At 42.3% G+C, this 14,672-nt stretch overlaps 1 protein-coding gene across 2 annotated transcripts in view; it reads right to left on the bottom strand.

The window, feature by feature from the left end:
* Positions 1–3,912, bottom strand: part of MTUS2 (microtubule associated scaffold protein 2) — a 386,111-nt gene extending 382,199 nt beyond the window's left edge. Inside the window, exon 1 of one of the 2 annotated variants that reach the window (XM_060770880.2) lies at positions 3,815–3,912. The gene's annotated coding sequence lies outside the window, so the exon portion shown is untranslated. The other variant, XM_060770879.2, reaches the window with a different exon arrangement.
* Positions 3,913–14,672: the final 10,760 nt, after the last annotated feature.

Here is a 14,672-nt window from a genome sequence, read left to right as displayed (position 1 = left end):
CAGCCAGGAAATCAGGAGACGCTTGCTTCTTGGGAGGAGAGCAATGTCCAATCTCAATAAAATAGTAAAAAGTAGAGACATCACATTGGCAACGAAGATCCGCATAGTTAAAGCAATGGTATTCCCCATAGTAACCTATGGATGTGGGAGCTGGACGATAGGGAAGGCTGAACAAAGGAAGATATATGCTTTTGAACTGTGGTGCTGGAGGAAAGTTCTGAGAGTGCCTTGGACTGCGAGAAGATCCAACCAGTCCATACATCAGGTAATAAAGCCCAACTGCTCATTAGAGGGAAGGATAGTAGAGGCAAAAATGAAGTACTTTGGTCACATCATGAGAAGAAAGGAAAGCTTAGAGAAGACAATTATGCTGGGGAAAATGAAAGGAAAAAGGAAGAGAGGCCGACCAAGGGCAAGATGGATGGCATCCTTGAAGTGACTGGATTGACCTTGAAGGAGCTGGGGGTGGTGACAGCTGACAGGGAGCTCTGGCATGGGCTGGTCCATGAGGTCATGAAGAGTCGGAAATGGCTGAACGAATGAACAACAAGTTTAGAAGAGAGTTCAGAGAACTCTAGAATCACACAGTAGGAAGATACTGCAAGGGCCATCAAGCCCAGCTACACAATCCATTCAGTCCAGCCATATTAAATGAAAATCCCATTCAATTTCCATGCAGTTCAGTGGAAACCCATTCCATACAGTAGAATTTACTCTCTGGTAAGTATTTATAATTGCATTCCTAAAATGGGTTGTACATAAACTCAAGCCTTCTGTATGTCAAGGGGTGTATCATAGAATACACTTGTTTGAGGGTTTGCTTGTTTGGGTTGTTGTGAGTTTTCCGGGCTGTATGGCCATGTTCCAGAAGCATTTTCTCCTGACATTTCACCTGCATCTATGGCAGGCATCCTCAGAGGTTGTGAGGTCTGCTTGCTTGTTTGTGGGGGGGGGGGGGGGGGTTAAAGCTGCACTGGATGCCAGTCTGCTACTGAGCACAATTCAAAGTGCTGGCTTTAGCCTATAAAGCCCTAAATAGTTCTGGTCCAGCTTACTTGTCTAAATGTATTTCCCTCTATGAACCATCACAGAGGTTAAGATTGACCAGAGAGGCCCTGGTTTCTTTGCCACCTTCTTTGCAGGTGCTCTTGGTGGGGACGAGAGACAGGGCCTTCTCAGTGGTGACCCCTGGCTGTGGAACTCCCTCCTCAGTGATATTAAATCAGCCCCCTCCCTCCTGGCCTTCAGAAAGAAAGCAAAAATATGGCTTTGGGACCAAGCCTTCAGATAACAACTGTAGTGCAATAAATGGATACAAAATATGTGCAATGACTACTGGAATGGCTCTGGACTACAATTGTGGATTGCGTGGTTTTCACAGTTGGTATAATGTTTAGATGTTTGATTTCTTGGTTTTAATGTAATTGTTTATTTTAACTATATGTCGTTTTGATGGCATCAAATTGTTGCCTATGTGTAAAGCCGCTCTGAGTCCACTTTGGGGAGAGAAGGGCGCGGTATAAATATGATAAATAATAAATAAAATAAATTAAAAGATATGGGAAGGACAGCAAAACTATTTTTCCTGAGTTGGAGTATGAAGCAGCTGCTCCAATGTATGTTGTTATGATAGGAAAAATACTTGCAGGCAGTTAATTGGCATTTTCAAATAACAGCAGCAACAATAACAGAGAGGAGAAAAGGAAGTATGTAGTGTTTTATAGACATGACTTCAATAATAATGCAACAACACTGAAGATAGATCAAGACATAATATTATTCCCATCTGTCAGGTGAGAATGGGCACTGGAACTGTAAAACAGCAGCTTGTGTAGAGCTAGCACTATATCACTATGATGAAATTTGAGATGGGATGCTCAGACTTCAGGGCTACAGAGTCTACTTTGTTTTTGTTGTTGATCTACCAGAATTGTGCCCTAGACATGGCTACCAAGTGGATCCTGGTGCAAAACAATGGCTCTGGAGTTTGTGGGTAACTGGGGGAGACAACAGAATTGTATAGCAAGCATTAGAACGAAGAGGGTGGAGTGCCTCCGGGCACATGTACTACCCTGACATTTGTTTTCAGTACCAGCACTGAGCTCACACAAGCATGTCATATGCAAACCCACTCCTGGATCCCTGCCCAAGCTTTCTTCCATCTCGGCAGGCAAATCTGGAAGTCTTTTCATGCTGCGATTATGAAATCACTGTGCATTGGAATCTCAGTACCAATCATCTGTAAATCTACCACTTGATCCCAGTCTCTATTCCACCTTCCTCCCACCTCCAAGCTCGACAACACTGATCCATGCAATACATCCTTTGGGAGATTATCTCTGGAGAAAAGCACGGAAAAGTCACTTGTGCAAAGCCTTTTCAAGCCACCACCACTCTCTGATCTTCATTTCCAACATTGGAAAATGCGTGATTTGAAAAACATATAGAACACAAGCCAGCCAATTGACCAGCGTAGCATGTGACATCTGTAAACAACCAGCATGGGTAAAGTCAACAACATACACATATATTGCAGGTAAACATTTGAAGTTAGTGCCTGTTGCAGCCAGAAAGGAAGGTATATAAGAGTTCATCAACCTCCTTCCCTCTCCCCATCATCACCCAGATGCACAACTCTCTCTTGTGCAGTCCAAAAGGACAACTGGAAAGAGCTTTCTGATGACCAAACCCATTAGGAGCTCCTGGGGGTGCAGTGGCAAGATTAAAGACCGACAGGTCAGAGGTTCGAATCTGGGGAGAGTGCGGATGAGCTCTCTTTCAGCTTGAGCTCTCTTTCAGCTTGAGCTCCCCATGTGGGAACATGAGAGAAACCTCCCACAAGGATGGTAAAACATCAAAACATCCGGGTGTCCCCCGGGCAACGTCCTTGCACACAGCCAATTCTCTCACACCAGAAGCGACTTGCAGTTTCTCAAGTCACCCCTGACATTACAAAAAAATAAATCCAATCCTGCTCCTCAGTTTGGTTCCTCTGCTATAAAAAGACTCAATACACAGAGAGCTCTACAAAGACATGGAGAGGGGGGATGACAACGAGGATGGATGCTAAGAAGAGATAACAGGCTGGTGTGCAAAGGGCCACCGCCTTCTTGTCCCGTTCAGAAGAGAGAGAGAAAACTGGGGAAGAATAGGTGAGTGATGGCAAGGGACAATGTGCGGAGGGGAAGGGAGGGGGCGAGACAGGCGTGGGGTTGTTTTGCTTCTGTGCCTGCCTTTCGGTGTCTATTCGGCTAATTTAGAGTCTTAAGCTTCCCCTCTGGGATAGCAAGTGGCTGAAGGCGAAGGAGGAAAACACTCAAGGGCAGGGTTTCCAAAACTTGCGCAGGAGGAATCCAATCTCCCTTGAAAGAGTCGGAGGGGCTGGGAGGGGCTCCCCGGCATGAAGGCAGCACTTTCCCCAAACCCTTACCCTCCCAATGGGCAGAAGGAAAGACCCCTGAAGTGGCCCCCGCTCCAAGTCCCACGCGCAGTTGCTTCCCACCTTGCCAGAAGGACCTGCTCCAGCTTTGGTACCCAAGACCCAAGTCGGAGGAAGGATGCTCCAGAAGAGCAGCGACTTACCTGCTGGCTCTGCGACGGAGCTGTCCTCCCCTCGGCAGGACAAAGGGACCCGAAGACACGCACGCACACACCCTTCCCCGCCCACCTCCCCCTCGGTTTCCCCTCCGAGACGTGGCTCCTTCCTTCCCTCCCACTCGAGATTACATCCCGCCCAGACGCGTGGCAGCAGCTCCGGCGGAGAGGGATGTTGGGGAAGAGCTCATATTATATACGCGCGCAATCCCACACTCACACAAAGCGCTGGGCTCCTTCCGTGGGTTGTTTCTCCCCACTGCGGCGTCCAAATGGGGGAGCAAGAGCGCCCTCCGCCGGCAGCAAAGGGAAAGCCTCTCCCCGGACTGCTGTGCGCTCCCGTCCCCTCGGACTGGGAGGTTATTCCCGGCCATCCAGGACTATTGAACCATCCCTGTCGCCTCTCGCCTGGGCTTTCCTCATGGAGGATGTGTGGATCCGAGGCCCATCCGTCGCCCAATCAGCCCACAGACTCATAGAGTTGAGAGAGACCACTAGGGCCATCCCCTCCAACCCCCCAATGGAGGCTGGAAAGGGCAGAAGGGCTCACAAACAAGCAGAGAAAGGCTGCTTCCACTTGCGAGGACCCCCTCCCTTCCCAAAGACAGATGGGAGTCCAAATATGGCCCATATCTGTGTGGGTTAGTTGCTATGGCAGCGAATGTAGGAGTTTTTGGGAGTGTTTCAGGGTTGTGAAAGAGAAGGGTGTGTGCACCTTGGAAATGGGGAATTATGCTCCTAGGGAGACTGTGGTCTTTTTTAAAAAGGCAAATCAATGGGACCTACAGCAAATCAATTAGATGCCAAGGTGACTAAACAGAGACTGTGGGGTTTGGGGCATATCATGAGATGGTATAACTCAATAGAAAATTATAATAATAGGTTTTTCGGGTTATAGGGCCATGTTCTAGAGGCATTTCTCCTGACGTTTTGCCTGCATCTATGGCAAGCATCCTCAGAGGTAGACCTCACTACATGGCCCTATAACCCGAAAAAACCTACAAGAACCTAGTGATTCCAGCCATGAAAGCCTTCGACAATAATTATAATAATACTTGGTAAGGTAGAAAGCAGTAGGAAAAGAGGAAAGCTACGTGGACTTCAAAAAAGACAAATCTATGGGTTCTACAGCAAATCAAGGCTGAAAATTAGATGCCAAGGTGACTAAATGGAGATTGGGTCATATCATGAAAGGACATAACTCAATAAAAAAATTATAATAATACTTGGTAAGGTACTTACTTAGGTGATCCCTCGTTGTCCGAGTAAGACTGTCTTCCAAGATCGGTGTACTGGCGGTGGGTCCGTAGGTGACTGTGGAGCCCTATTCTTGATCTGTATCTTCTCCCACAGTGAGAGTATTGGTTTCCAGGTGGAAGGTGGTCTCGGTCAGGGTTGGCTTGACGCGCTTTCCTCTTGGCATGTTTCTCTCTTTTACCCTCCATCTGTGCCTCTTCAAAATTTACAGCACTGCTGGTCACAGCTGACCTCCAGCTGGAACACTCAAGGGCCAGGGCTTCCCAGTTCTTAGTGTCTATGCCAGAGTTTTTAAGGTTGGCTTTGAGCCCATATTTAAATCTCTTTTCCTACTCACCAACACGGTAGAAGGCAGTAGTAAAAGAGGAAAGCTACATTACACATAGATGGAATCAGTCAAAGAAGTCATAGTCTTGAGTCTGCAAGACCTGGGTAGCTTGGTTGGAGATAATAGCATTGTTGTTGTTGTTGTTTGCCACCAATCCAAATTATGGTAACCCCATGAATAAGAGACTTCCAAGTCACTCTATCACCGGCATGGGAAAACTCCAGCCCTCCAGGTGTTTTGGACTTCAACTCCCACAATTCCTAACAGCCTTGTGCCCTTTCCTTTTTCCCCTCAGCCATTTAAGTCGGCAAGAGTGTGCAAGACTTGAGTTTCCAAGACTTGAGTAGGTTGGCTGGAGATAGAGCAGCTGAGGGAATTGTGGGAGTTGAACTCCAAAACACCTGGAGGGCCCATGCCTTCTCTACCTCCAACCTGTCAGAACCTGAAAGCTCTTGGAATAAGAGCACATCCACAAAGGCAAATCCTTGGATACAGCTTTATTTCTGTCTTACCATTGGCAATAGGAAGACAGTCCTGAAGATTCCCCACCAAATTCTTTGTATATCATTACCCTAACCCATTCCCCTTCCTACTGGCTACATTTCATTCCCATCATTGTTATCTTACAGTTTTGTTTCCCCCCAGTCCAGATGGCCCTTATCTCATATGTGCTCCTATCCATTCTCCCCCTCTCCATATCCATATCACAGGGTGAATGGAGCAGCTCCATGTTTATTCATATCATGATCTGATCACCATGCTCAATATATCTCAGACATGGTCAAACTTGGGCCCACCAGGTGTTTTGGACTTCAACTCCCACAATTCCTTTTCCTTCTCAGTCACTTAAGTCTTCAGAGTCTTCAAGAGTCTTCAAGACTTCAGTCTGCAAGACCTGAGTAGGTTGGTTGGAGGTAGAGCAGGCATTGTGTGCTAGATCTGGCTCGATTGATCAGAACATTTCTCATAATGTGGAATTTAAAGAACTATACTCAAGCGCTACTATTTACTGTTATAGTTTTTTCAAAGTTACAGTTTCTTAGAAAGTAATTGAAAAGTACATTGGTGTGTGAGAGAGAGTGTGTGTGTGTTAATACGGGTGCTACAGGATGCTAGCCTCTGATACAAAATAGAGTCTCCTCCCATCTACCATCATCTCCACATAACAGCAGAGCTGGGGACAACTGATCACAAACCAGCTATATAATATTCCTCCTCCACCATTTAGAGAGATCATACCCTATAACAAAAAATAACCCTAAAAGTTTCAGATCTATTGTAAAAGGAATGAAGCTATGTCTCATCAAATTAGAATTGTTACTTGAAACTTTAACTGTTATAGAAAGAAATTCATTACAAATTACAAATTGATTTCCAACAGACCTCTCAAGCTCTAAGGATGCCTGCCATAGAGGCAGGAGAAACGTCAGGAGATAATGCTTCTAGAACATGGCCACACAGCCCAAAAAACCTGCCACAACCAGTTATTCCAGCCATTAAAGCCTTTGACAATTCATTACAAATAGTTACTTGTAAGTAGCTACTTTCAAGTTCTGTCAATGGCATTCTGAGAGAACATTTATTCTGGGATAAAGAATGGCTGGCAACTCTTAGCTCACATGACAGTGTAGCAATGAACCGCCTACTCCACCTTAAAGGAGCTATTCATGGTTCTGAACCTTAGTCTCAAAATAGGTTCAGCACCTTGGAGAGTTCCTTTCAAATCCCAGTTCAAGCAGATTCACTGCCCAGCTGACAAAAGAAGGCATTGGAAACAACTTCACCAAAAGCATGTGTTTGCTATTCAGACTCAAACAAGGACCTTTCAAAGTGTAAATGCTTCCAATTTCAGCCTTTTGGAATGCTTTACCAGGGAAAAAAATAGTAAGTTGAATGGAAAAATTCAAGTTCTGTACTCACAAGATAATGTCCTTGCTAATGTCAAGCAAGAGTCAAAACGTGTGAAACAGGAGTCAAATCTGCTTGGGCATCTTATCACAGCAGGAGTTTAATCTGATACAAGAAATACAAAAAGGCTATATGGATTCAGAACATAGTTTTGCTTGCAGAATGGGCGCTCTGCTGTAGCTGGTGGTGTGTCCAGTCATGTAGTGATTAAATTGGGAGCAACCCTTCTCATTATTGCTAGGGCAGTTGTGCACTGGAGTACTGCCTAATCAGGTCAAAATTCAGAGAAATGAAAGAAGCCAAATGACTCCGCTTTTAATGTTCACCCAAGATGAAGAGTAAAGACTGTACTGAAGATTGTTTTTTGTTGTTGTTGTTGTTGTTTTTAGTGAGGAATAAGTATTTAAAGTTTTTAAGCAGTGAAGCAGATTGACAGATTTTCAGGGAGTTGTAGCCCAAAGGAGTAACCTTTCCAAGATGCCTTGCAGAATAAATTCCCACATTTCCATAAATAGCAGCTTTTGTTGCTGCTTTGAAACAGTTTGCTTAAATCTAAATTAAGAGTGAGAATCACATGGCTCTCCAGATGTTGTTGGGTTACAATTACCAGCATTTTTATCATTGATTATTATGCTGGTTAGGAAACTATAGTCTAACAACATCTGGAAGGCTGCATGATTCCATGGCCTGGATTAAATCCAATTGCTAATCCTATCTAAAGTGGACCCATTAGACATTTATTCTATTTTATCTTATTTTCTCTGTTTATTCTATCATGAGTTCTCAGGGAAAGAGACAGGTCAAACTAAATTATATTGTTGGTTATAGTTTTGTTAAACAAGAGCATATCGAGCAATTGAGCAAATTAAAAATATATTGTTGAAGGTTTTCATGGCTGGAATAACTGGGTAGTTGTAAATGTTTTGAGCTGTATGGCCATGTTCCAGAAGCATTCTCTCCTGACGTTTCGCCTGCATCTATGGCAGGCATCCTCAGAGGTTGGAGACTAGGAAAATGGGGTTTATATATCTGTGGAATGTCCAGAGTTGGAGAAAGAAATCTTGTCTGTTGGAGGTAGGTGTGAATGTTCCAATTGGCCGTTTTTATTATCCTTTAATGAAGCCATTGAAATCTACAAGCATGTGAACAATTTCAACAGAAAGGAAGAAACCATGAAAATGAACAAAATCTGGCTACCAGTGTTAAAAAAATCTCTAAAATCATAAAAGTAAATAAGAAACAACACCTAAAAACAGGGGAACTCCAGACAAGAAATAATCAGGGACAGCTAATCACCTCTCAATGAAGGATTCCACCAGGCAGTAAAAAGCTAGACCTTGAAACTGCTAGGCTATAAATGCTAACCAAGGTGGCAAATTGAAACATTCACACCTACCCCAAAAAGACAAGAGTTCTTTCTCCCACCCTGGATATTCCAAAGATATATTTTCCTAGTTCCCAACAGATCTCACAACCTCTGAGGATGCCTGCCATATATGCAGGTGAAACTTCAGGAGAGAATGCTTCTGGAACATGGCCATACAGCCTGAAAAACTTACAACAACTCAAATTAAAATGTGTTTCAAGATTAAAGCAGTTTAAAACCATGAGCAATAATAATTTTGAGCGAATCTGTAAGCCTCCCAAGGCTTCAGTGATTAGTCATGCCTTTGCTTGGTGATGAATGAAACCAGCATTGGCATCTATTGGGTCAAGAAAGGGCATCCCACAATTGATGCAGGGTATACGGCTTAAAAAGCCTTCTCCTCTTTCCTTTCACACAGTATTGCCCCCACTGATGAGTCAGAGAGTTAGGGTCCTCAATCTCTGTGAAATGTGTATATCGGGAGAGGAACTCCTTTGGGTATCAAGTTATTTAGGTCTTTTGAAAATCTTCACTAACACAATGAATTTAGATCAGAAACATATCACAGTCACTGATGTTACATGATCTGCATATGATATTCTAACATTCTGACTACTGCATTTTGTACTACCTGCAGTTTCCAAATCATATTCAAGAAGAGCCTCACATAGAGTGCTGTTACCAGCACATGAAATACTGGAGCTAGGTTAACTGGGTACCACAATTCAAGAAGGATAGTGTGCAGGGGAAAGTGATCAAAATCATAAAAGGTCTGGAAACTATACCCTGTGAGGAGTAGTTTAGGGAAGTGGGTTTGTGTCGTCTGCAGAAGAGAACTTAAAAGGGGACATGATAGCCGTATTTAAGTATCTGAAGGAATGTCATGTTGAAGATGGAGTAAGCTTGTTTTCTATCATTCCAGAGACTAGAACACAGAGCAGTGGATTCAAACTACAGGAAAAGATATTCCATCAGGAGATTTTTCCATGTTAGGAAAAATCTCCTGATGTTAAGAACTGTTTGACATTAGAACATTTGGAGTGTTGCGGAGTCTCTTTCTCTAGAGCAAGGGTTCTCACACATTTTCAGCCACTGAGCCCTTTTTAAAGCAAAAGTCTCTCATAGGGCCCCAGGAAATGTTTATATATTATACTAGCCATTCCCTACAATGCGTTGCGGTGGCCCAGTCTGTGTATATGTGTTTTGTGTGTGTATATATGTGTATATGTGTGTGTATATTTGCATACATGTGTATACATTTGGTTTTGCATGTGCGTTGTAGTGTATTTTTATTTTTCAACTTTTTAAGTCTCTTCCATTGGGTTTTTCTGTGTTTTTATGAGCGATGGTCACTTGTTGGCCTGATAGGTGTACTGTGTCCAAATTTGGTGACAATTTGCCCAGTGGTTTTTGAGTTATGTTAATCCCACAAACGAACATTACATTTTATTTATATAGATCATATATTATAGTGTGTGTGTATGGGGCATGGGCAAGGTTTTTGCCACATTGTGTTTTAAAATTTGACAGACGAGCCAGGTCAGTAGCAGATAGATGGAGAATGTTTGTGTAAGCTAATTGAAAAAACAAATGAACAAATTCCTATGCACACTGCACATATCTCATTCGTAGTGCAAAAAGAAGAAGAAGAAGAAGAAGAAGAAGAAGAAAGAATATATATATATAATATTTAAAATGAAGAACAATTTTAACCAACATAAACATAACACTATTTCAGTGGAAGACCCTCAGGACCATCCAGTCAAACCCCCTTCTGCTATGCATGAAAAGCACAATCAAAGCACCCCAACCTTTGTAAATAATAATAATAATAATAATAATAATAATAATAATAATAGGTGCAACCCCAGGGTCATCTGTTGGCAAAGAAAAAGGCTTTCTGGGGTGGGGGAGATGGGAGGAGGGATAGCAGTAGGAAAGAGGAAGGAAATCTTGAAAGGGAAGGGGGAGTAGGGAATCATACAGTCCCTCAGGATGCTTCGCGGAACCCCAAGAGCTCAAATAACTTTAAGAACCACTGCTCTAGAGGTTTTCAAACAGAGACTGTATGGCCATCTGTTGGGAGTGTTTTGATTGTGTGTTCCTGTATGACAGAACAAGATTGGACTGCGTTGCCTGCATACCCCAGACTATGCTTCAATACAGTCTAATCTGCTACCATACAACATTAGAAACAGAAATATTTTGTAAGTGTTAAATCCTACTATATCAGGTAAACTCAAACTAAAAATACATAATACCATATAAGGGTGACTCAAATGTGATTTGCTTGTTTGTGGTTTAAAATAGAATTCTCTTTCTCTTTAAAAAGGCAACAGAGACAGAAATAAATGCAGAGATAACAATGCGGAGACTATTCAGCACAGTCTTTTAGCCTATCAAAACTATTGAGCTCCACTCACAGAACTGCTGAGAAAAGCTGTATTCCTTGATTTATACCAGTCAAGGAAGGCAAAGTTATTTGCATAATTTATCTTGCTTTGCATAATTTATTCTGAAATTTTAATAATAATTAATTTATGCTGGTTTTGCAAAGGGCTATGGCCTTGCCTCCATCCACTGGGATTTTGTTTATCCTGGTATTCTAAGATACCAGTGGTTTGCCAGCATGAGATTAGCATACTGGGACAGAGAAACCTAAAGGAATTTTCAGATTCTCAAGAAACTCAATTTTGCATCTGGTTGCAAAATTCTGTATTTTTCCTCATAGAGTGTGTGCAAACACACAGTATGTTATAAAACCTCATTGTAATTAAACAGCTTTTTTTGGCCACTGCAGAATTTTGCTTGGCTACTGGTCAGCCCTGAGAAATTATTTCTTACAATTCTGGGAAAAGCCGTTATCCACAGACAATGAGTTGTCAGGGAAAGTCCCACCTTTGCCAGCGCTTTGAGCTGAAAGCCTGGAATTAGCAGAGTCAAGTGTGTGAATGGAAAGGTGTATTATCTCTGGACCGGCCTCGGCTCACAAAAATCCATCCCAGCCGAGCCTGCAGATCTGTTCCATCCAGCTGGGATATTGCCTAGGTAACAAATGCATCTGTTTAAGCCATCCTGCATACAAGTCATTAATCTTTAGCTGGTGGCAGGAGCACCAGTCACCCCTAAAAGCATTGTTGAATTTTTAATGACCAAGCTTTACAGGGAAAGCAATTGTTCGGTCTTCTGGCTACAAGGGATCCAGAGCAGAAATCCCTTATTTAGCCAAATTATAATAAAGTGGCAGGTTTGTCTCAGGCTGATCTAAAGTATCTCTGAGCACACCAGATTTCTCAAAGCCAACCCTGGATTGACTTTGACTGCTGATGTATTTCTCCAGCACAGTGGTTTAGCTGTCGATTATCACCTACTTACAATATTAGCGCTTTTGATCACCTAGCGCAGGCTTCACACTCCAGAGGGCAATTAGAGCTCTCATCGCACCTAATCAAACACTATGTAAATGCAGAAAATGAAGGCTTTGTTCCCCTGTTTTACAATGCTGTGCGGTGTGTACAGCACCCCCTCAGTTAAATCAATGTCAAGGAGAATTGAAATAGACTGAGGCTTCTTCTCCTGGAAAATATGTTTATATAAATATATAAACACTGCACAACATTGTATGCAAGTTTAGAGTGGGCACTGGGCAGCCTATTGCTTCTGTAGCCAAGCAAATAAAAAATAAATTATGTTCCTTCCTCTGCAGTTTATATTTATTCCCCTCTTTCTCGCCCTTAGCAAATATGCTACAGCAGAATTAAATGGGGAAGGTAGTGGGAGAGTCCTGATAAAGGCTTAGGTCAAGGGCAAGCAGATGGTAGATGAGATCTGCTGGTAGAGCTCTACATGATCTGCAGTAGATCGCTATGGATTTCCAACTCCCATTGTTGTTAAACAATCATAGCAAGAAAATTAATTCTGATGTACACATGACAAACTGAATTATGCTGATGAAAGGAAAGCATCTGGAACTAGGGAGAAGTTTGTTGTTTGATGTATGGATATAGTCCTTTTATTAATTAATAATAATATTCTTATAGAATCAGAGAATTATAGAGTTGGAAGAGGCCTCAGAGTCCATCAAGTCCAACCCTGTGCTCAATGCAGGATTTGCAGCAAGAACATCTCTACCAGGTAAATATTCAGCCTCTTTATTTTTATTTTTTATTGTGACTTGAGAAACTGCAAGTCACTTCTGGTGTGAGAGAATTGGCCGTCTGCAAGGACTTTGCCCAGGTGACACCCGAATGTTTTACCATCCTGTGGGAGGCTTCTCTCATGTTCCCGCATTGGAAGTTGGAGTTGACAGACAGGAGCTCACCCCATCCATGGTTTCGAACTGTTAACGTTCAGGTCAGCCTTCAGACAGCACAAGGGTTTACTCATTGCACCACCGCGGCTCAATCTTTTTATGAAGACATCCAAAGAAAGAGATCCCAATACCTCTCTATATAATGGATTTAATTGCTGAACCATGCTTAATGTCAAGGAATTCCTTTTGATATTGAATCCAAACCTAGTCTCCTGTAACTTCAGAACATTAGACATATTCCTAGTACAGGAAAAAGCTCCAAAAAAAAGGAGTCAAACTCCATGTGAATTGTGTTGTTGAAGGCTTTCATGGCCAGAATCACTGGGTTGATGTAGGTTTTTCAGGTTGTATGGCCATGTTCCAGAAGCATTCCCTCCTGACGCTTTGCCTGCATCTATGGCAGGCATCCTCAGAGGCTGTGAGGTCTGTTGAAAATTAGGAAAATGGGGTCTATATATCTGTGGGAGAAATAACTCTTGTCTGTTGGAGGTAGGCATGAATGTTCCAATTGGCCACCTTGATTAGCATTTAACGGCCCGGCAGTTTTCAAGGTGTGCTTCTTACTGCCTGCGCCCATCCTTTGTTGTGAGGTGTTTAGTTGTCCCTGATTGTTTCTTGTCTGGAGCTCCCCATCTTTATTTACTGTTATGTTTTAAGACTTTTTTTTAAAATGGTTGCCAAATTTTGTTCATTTTCATGGTTTCTTCCTTTTTGTTGAAATTGTCCACATGCTTGTGGATTTCAGTGGCTTCTCTATGTAGTCTGACATGGTAGTTGTTAGAGTGGTCCAATATTTCGGTGTTCTCAAATCATATGCTGTGTCCAGATTGGTTCATCAGGTGTGCTGCTATGGCTGACTTCTCTGGTTGAGTTAGTCTGCAGTGCCTTTCATGTTCCTTGATTCTCTGCATTTGGTGGTCCCTTTGTAGACTTGTCCACAGCTGCACGGTATATGATAGACACCTGCAGAGATGCACCTCTTGTCCTTTGCTGAATGCAGCATTTGTTGGATTTTCTTACTGAGTCTGTTGATTGTTTGTATGTTGTATTTCCTCATCAGCTTCCCTATGCAGCCAGTGGATCCCTTGATGTATGGCAAGAACACTTTACCTCTGGGTGGATCTTTGTCTTTACTCTTGTGGCTTGTTTTCAGTCTTGCAGCTCTTCTGATGTCTATGGTGAAGTATCCAATGGCCTGTAAAGTCCAGTTTAGGTGGTTCAGTTCACCTTCAAGAAGGAGGGCTTCGCAAATTCTTTTTGCATAGTCTGCCAGGCCTTTAATTGTGCTTCTTTTTTGACTTGAGTGATGGTTGGATATTTCACAGATATATAAACCCCATTGTCCTAGTTTCCAACAGACCTCACAACCTCTGAGGACACCTGCCATAAATGTAGGCAAAATGTCAGAAGAGAATACTTCTGGAACATGGCCATACAGCCCAAAAAAAATTACAGCAATCCATGTGAATTGATTATTAACTATTTATTCCTTCTAAAAGAACAACACATTGCAGCCTGTATGAGAAAAGGCCTTAATACAAATCTATTATAAGTATTTAAAAAGAGAGTCAGAATAGCACTAAATTAACCATAAATTACAAAAAGCTTCAGAATTACATAATGTATATATCAAAAGCATACATACTATTCAAGAGAAATCTGTGGAAGTATAGGCAACATTTTCTGAAGCCTGGATCATTAAGTATTAAAGGAGCAGAGTGCATGTTTTTTGTTTGTATATATTGCAGATTGTCATTATACAGAGAGAACCAGTAATAAGTGCTAAAAGCAATCACAATCTGATGCAATCTATTTGTGCAATTAATCAGCTTGTTATAGTTTTATATTATAATTGAAGTTATTTTCATTACTATAAAAGCAATATGTAATGATTATAATTATAAAGG

The sequence above is a fragment of the Anolis sagrei genome, chromosome 3 (assembly GCF_037176765.1).
Source record: "Anolis sagrei isolate rAnoSag1 chromosome 3, rAnoSag1.mat, whole genome shotgun sequence".
Classification (NCBI taxonomy): Eukaryota; Metazoa; Chordata; class Lepidosauria; order Squamata; family Dactyloidae; genus Anolis; species Anolis sagrei.
This window is presented reverse-complemented; position numbering and strand designations above follow the sequence as displayed.